The following is a 6,000-nucleotide window of genomic DNA, read 5'->3' as shown; positions in this document are numbered from 1 at the left end:
CCCAGACCCCGCGACCTACCTATCCCTTCATTTGTAAATTACCCACTAAATAAATCTTCCTTTTAACTACATGGAGTGGCCTTAATAATTTAACCAATACTCAACCTGCCTTAGAACTCTCTATGTAACTCAGACTGACTTTGAACTCAACTATATCCTCCACCTTCAACTTCTGAGCACTAGAACTAAAGCCATGAGTTATTTTGCTTTTTTCAATTTCTTACTTTAAATTCAAAAAAATATTTATTATTTGAAATTATGAGTATTCTTGCTTTGCCTGAATGCATGTCTGTGCGCCACATGGATGGAGTGCCTGCATAGTCCAAAGCCTACATCAGATCTCCTGACACTGGAATTACAGAGGGTTGTTAGTCTCAGAATCGATGCTGGGAATCCAATTATTATCTGCTAGAAGAGAAGGCAGTGTCATTAATTGATGAGTCATCTCTGTAGCCCCTTTTTCCCATTGCTTGATGAGGTTTCTACAACTATGAACATATTTAAAACTTACTGATGATAGTGTATTGGTTAAAACAGTGAGGGTCATTATACCTACTCTGAGGGTTTGGACCATATTTTAACTTTTTGCAAACACTCTGTCCTTAACTGAGTAGTACTCACAAATAATCTATTGGGTTGTTTTTTTGAGACAGTTTTGTGCTCTGTACCCAACACTAGTCTTGAACTTATGATTCTTCAGTCTTTGGTCCTAGTTACAGAGATTACAGGCATGTACCACCAGCTTTGACTCAAAAAACAATCAAGTTTGAAAGGCAAGTCTTTAGCTTCATTATCACTTTAAAACTTATTTCTCCTGTTCAGTTTTCCATAATATTTCCTCAAGTGTGTGTGTGTGTGTGTGTGTGTGTGTGCTGTGTGTGTGTGTCTTTGTGTAGACATATGTATGCACAGTCCTGTAAAGGCCAGAGGTTGCTGTCCAATGTCTTCCTCATTCACTTTCCAATTTACATTTGGATCAGAGTGTTTCAATGAACTCAGATCTCTCCATTTAAGATAGGCTGGCTGGCTACTGAGCCTCTGGAATCCCATTATTTCTGTCATGGCATACCAGAAGATCATTGTGTACAAACCTTTTGTGGGAGTCCTTAAGATCCCAACTCAGGGCCTGCTGCTTACCCATTAACCTCTTTGGACCCTAAGACTCCTCCTCAGCCCACAAATGCAATTTTCATGGCATCTATGGAACAATTGTCAGGTAAAGTTGAGGAGACATACTCTGCAGGAAGGCAGAGTCTATTTGCATCCACATCCTTGGACCTTAGTCCCTTCTCACCAGAATACTAGCTTTGTAAGGTCCTATCCCAGGACATCCTCTGCTCTTCATAGAACAAGAGAGAAAATCACTTCCACACATTTATTCTGCCCCACCTCACCCTATGTTATGCTCATTACTCAGTTAAAAGTTTTTCTTATTTATTGATGGGAACAAGGCTTTCGCAGGGCTCATGTTGACTCCCTCTGGAGATATGTATTAGAGCCAGCCAGTGAGTCTCCTACGGTAGCTGAGTAGGGCATGAGGCTGAGGAAAAAAACAGAATAAGAAGAATAGAAGGAGACAGAAATTTAGTGCCAGGAAGGATTCTGTCAACACCCAGCAAGCCCCGAGTTTCTTTCACAGCCAGCTAATATAGAAACTGAAAGGCTAAAGTGGAACAAAGCACACACACAGCACAGGCATTCTAGCCTGTCCTTGAATCAAACATATGCCACCTGCTAACATCAGCAGCCTGCCAGAATTGGGCATTTGCTAATAATTAGTTCTTTCCCACAAAGCTAATCAGTACTTTCTCACAAACCCTGTACTTTTAACAGGAGCCTTACCAGAGCTTTCTCACAGCTTCTTAAGAGGTTAGAGCAAGCAAGCTTTGAACTCTTTGGGGTCATAATGGGCTTCACATTAATGCTGAGTCACAGTGGGAAACTGAGTCACTGTGGGCTTCCACATACAACCCCCACGAGATCCTGTCATTGTCTAGGGGGATAATCTTTGACAACATTCAGACTTTATCTTGGGGTTTGTCATCAAATTCATAAACCTATACGGTTGTGGCTTGCACTGACCTCTGAGTCCCCATTCAGCAATATCAGAGTTGCATCTTACCTTCACAGGTGAGTTGCTTTCTTTTAGGCACCCTGTTTCAGAGAACAAGACAGTCTCCAGCTGTCTGGTACACTACAGACTTCTGAGTTGGCCTCTTACTCTCTGTAGCTACTAGACGTCCACTGCATTTTACTTAGGGAGGCCAGACACTTACCTGTTCTTACAACTGGTTTGGGTTGTGCCTGCAACTATGTAGTCTGCTGTGGTCACAGAGGAGGGCTAGCCACTTGGATAATTACTAGGTATTGTGGAATAGGATAGCAGAGTGTGTTTTGAGGGAACAGAATCCAGGGGGTAGCAAAATAGCAGGAGTAGTGATGCAGCCTGGAGACAGGTCTCTCATCTGCTTACTGGCAGCTGGGGACTTGCCTCTACATCATTTTTAAATTGGATTATTTGGTTTATTATTGTCTAGTTTCTTGAATCTTTATATATTTAAATATTAAACCCTTTATTGGATGAGGAGATGAGGGAAATCTTTCCCAATCTGTAGGCTGACATTTAATTAGTTCTATTGACAATGTCCTTTGCCTTACAGATACTTTTTTAGTTCATGGGGTCCCATTTATTAACTGTGTCTGTAATATCAGTGTTCTGTTTTGGAAATTATCCTCAGTGTGGATCCAATTAATGTCATTCCTTACATTTTCTTTCATCATGTTCAGTGTCTGGTTTTATGTTGAGGTCTTTGATGTACTAGGGCCTGAGTTTTATTCAGAATGATGAATATGGATCTATTTCCATTCTTATACAAGCAGACAGGCAGATAAACCAATAAGATTCACAGAAGATGCCTTTTCCCTCACTGTGTATTTCTGATATATTTATAAAAATAATTTTAAAAATTTCTCTCTTCTACATTACATTCCAAGGGCAATTTCCCTTCCTTCTCTTCTCCCTGTTCCTCCCCATCATCTTATTCTTCCTACTGATTCTTACATAATTTCACATTGTTAGTCATTTCACATTTCACTTTGTTGGTCATTTCACTTATAAAACTCAGAAATACATGAAAAAATATAAATGTAGATTTAAAAAGGAATTGTTTAATTCTTTACAGTGACATCTATGTGCTGCTTTAAATCAGTGTGCACTGGAGGGAAGAATGCTTAAGGAGCAGGACATTTTTAATAAGCCTTCAAGTATAATTTCTGTGGAATGTCAGGTAGCTGAGAGAACATAGAAGCACCCATGCTGCATTTTCCATCCCCATGAAATGTGCAGGCAGAATTCCCTTCTCTTCCAAGCAAGCCATTGTTTTAGTTCACACAACTTCGGAAGTTAATGTACTATACTAAGAATAGTCTTCAGAAAAAAACAAGGAAGTTACTCCCCAGAGATACTTTATATCATTGTAGTAAGCCTAAGTATTCTCATTAAATTATGTAGCCTGGATTTCTTCAGCCTAGACTCCAGAATAGTCCACCATTTTTTATTTTCATTATTTTATTTTATTATTTTATTTGTGATTGACTTTCACTGTGTCACCTAGGTTGAACACAAACACACAATCTTTCCACTCCTTCCTCTCAAGAACAGGGACAAGAAGGTGTGTGCTACCTACTAACCCACTTGTGATCTCCCCCTCTCATTCTTCTTAATTTAAACAAACAATCTGTTGATTACATATGTAAATGTATCCAGCATTTATTATTTTGTATGCAGAGTCTACAGATCAATTTGATCACTTCATTTGAAACGTTATAAAAAACTGCATTTTAACCATGTTTTCCTATCTCATGGTTAATCTTTACTGAATTCTGAATATACTTTATATTTAAGAAATATATCTACTTCTACATTGTTTTCAATGCCTAACACTTCCATGATTCATTACTATCCTCAAGCTGTTCTTACCATTTTTATATTTTTCTACTGTTCTATTTTGCTAACAGACACCTACACTGACTTTCCAATTCAGGATGCAGAACTTTCCAATTCATGATGCAGATCTAGGTGCAGACCTGCACTGGTTAACTTCTGCATGGATTCTGAGGATTTTGTATGACATCCCATCCTCATGAAAGCCCACCTAAAGCATAATAACCCACATAGCCTCACAGCTTAATTATTTCTGCTACTATAGTATTCTCCATGGGAACAGCAAGTGGTGATTGTTTCAGCACTCACAACATACAGCAGGGATTGCCTGTATGTCAGGCTTAACTACAAACAGCATTTGAAGAATCTTTAAAGATATTTATTGTCTGCTCTGAAGGTTCATATTGACAGTATGTTCACAGAACAGAACTTAGCAGAAGAAACGGAAAGAGAGATGCAGACAGCACAGCTTTTAGAACTCTATGGCTACACAAGTACAGTGTGTTGCCTAGTGAGAACATATACAACAGAGACTGAAAAAGGAAATGAGGTATCAGATAAGCAGGAAAGGGCACACTGCAGGGAAGCATGCACCCATAGCTACAGAGGCGTTTGACAGCCACCTACTAGTTCCTTCATGGACAGACAGATAAGATGTAAAGACAATAGAGATTACGTGGAAGAACACAAAGCTGCTCACTAGTGTGAGGATGCTTTGGGTAACTCTGGTCACAGGTGATGACTTAGGATACAATGATTTGTAGATGTGTTGGAGCCTTTGCTTGTGTTTAAGCAGGATCAACACCATGTAGCCACTGACCCACATCACCAGTCCCCAAAAGATGACATCATGTAATGCCAACAGAATTATAAGAATTTTGATTATTAGACTTCCGGGTTCAATAACTTAACAGTATCCATAATATTTTATCCCATTAACCTTTCTTTTACTACATATACCATTTGTGTATGTAGAAATAAAGAGATATCACAAGATTTACAGAGTCCAACACAAGCCCAGGAATGGGCAAATTATCCTGGGGCTCTGACCTTGAACTGTGACCACTTGGAATTACAGGGACTCATGGTTATGTCCAGAAAGACACTCAGCAGAGATGTGGAGCTAAGGAATACTCCTCTGGTACCTCTGTGAAAATATAAGGAAAATTTACATGAAATATAATCTAGGTAGTAAGTCCGACTAAAAGCAGTCATTGTCTACTGGATTTCTTTACAGAGAATTATGAAGTTTGCCCAGGTCAGATGTTTGACAATCAGGTCTTTGGGCTTCTCCATGATTCCAGAGAAGTCAGCAAAGATAAAATAACAAAGCAAGGCTGAGTTTCCCAACATTCCTAGTACAGTCTGGGACAGGAAGAAGATCCCCACTGCCAGGTCTCTGGAGGTCATTCTGTCATGGCCCTGATTCAAAGCATAACAAATCCAGAGAACACTGGTTAAAAAAGTTGGATTATCTTCTAGCTTGTCAAACAATGTATTTCATAGGCACTATCTCTTTACATTCATAAGTTTTATTAAAATGTGTCTTTCTAGTAAGAATGAAAACATGTATAGCCACTTTGGAAATCAATATGGTGATACAATTATGAGTCTAAAAACCTCAATGAATAATATTCTCAGTGAATATAATTTCAAATATTATTTTTCAAGGAATATCTGATATTTATCTTCAGTGAAATAGAAGAGAAAGAGAAATTATTGACAGCACTATGTTAAGCACAGAGAAAATAACATCTAGACATCATCCCTCCCAAGATGGTGCTGAATATGAAGATAGAAAAGGTGAAACTTGATAAAAGTTTTGTTAAATTTTTTCCATAATTACATTAGAAAGGTTCAAAATATATGCGGTGGTAGCTCACACCTTTAATCTCAGCACTAGAGAGGCAGAGTCAGGAAGATCTCTGTGAGTTTGAGGTCAGCCTGTTCTAGAGAGTGAGATTCGGGACAGGTAACAAATCTACTGAGAGAAATCCTGTCTTGAAAAAACAAAAACAAAAACAAAAACAAAAAAATTTTGAAAGGCTCCAGGTCAT

This window comes from Peromyscus eremicus, chromosome 1 (genome assembly GCF_949786415.1).
Source record: "Peromyscus eremicus chromosome 1, PerEre_H2_v1, whole genome shotgun sequence".
In the NCBI taxonomy this organism is placed as follows: Eukaryota; Metazoa; Chordata; class Mammalia; order Rodentia; family Cricetidae; genus Peromyscus; species Peromyscus eremicus.
Note: the sequence above shows the minus strand (reverse complement) of the source record.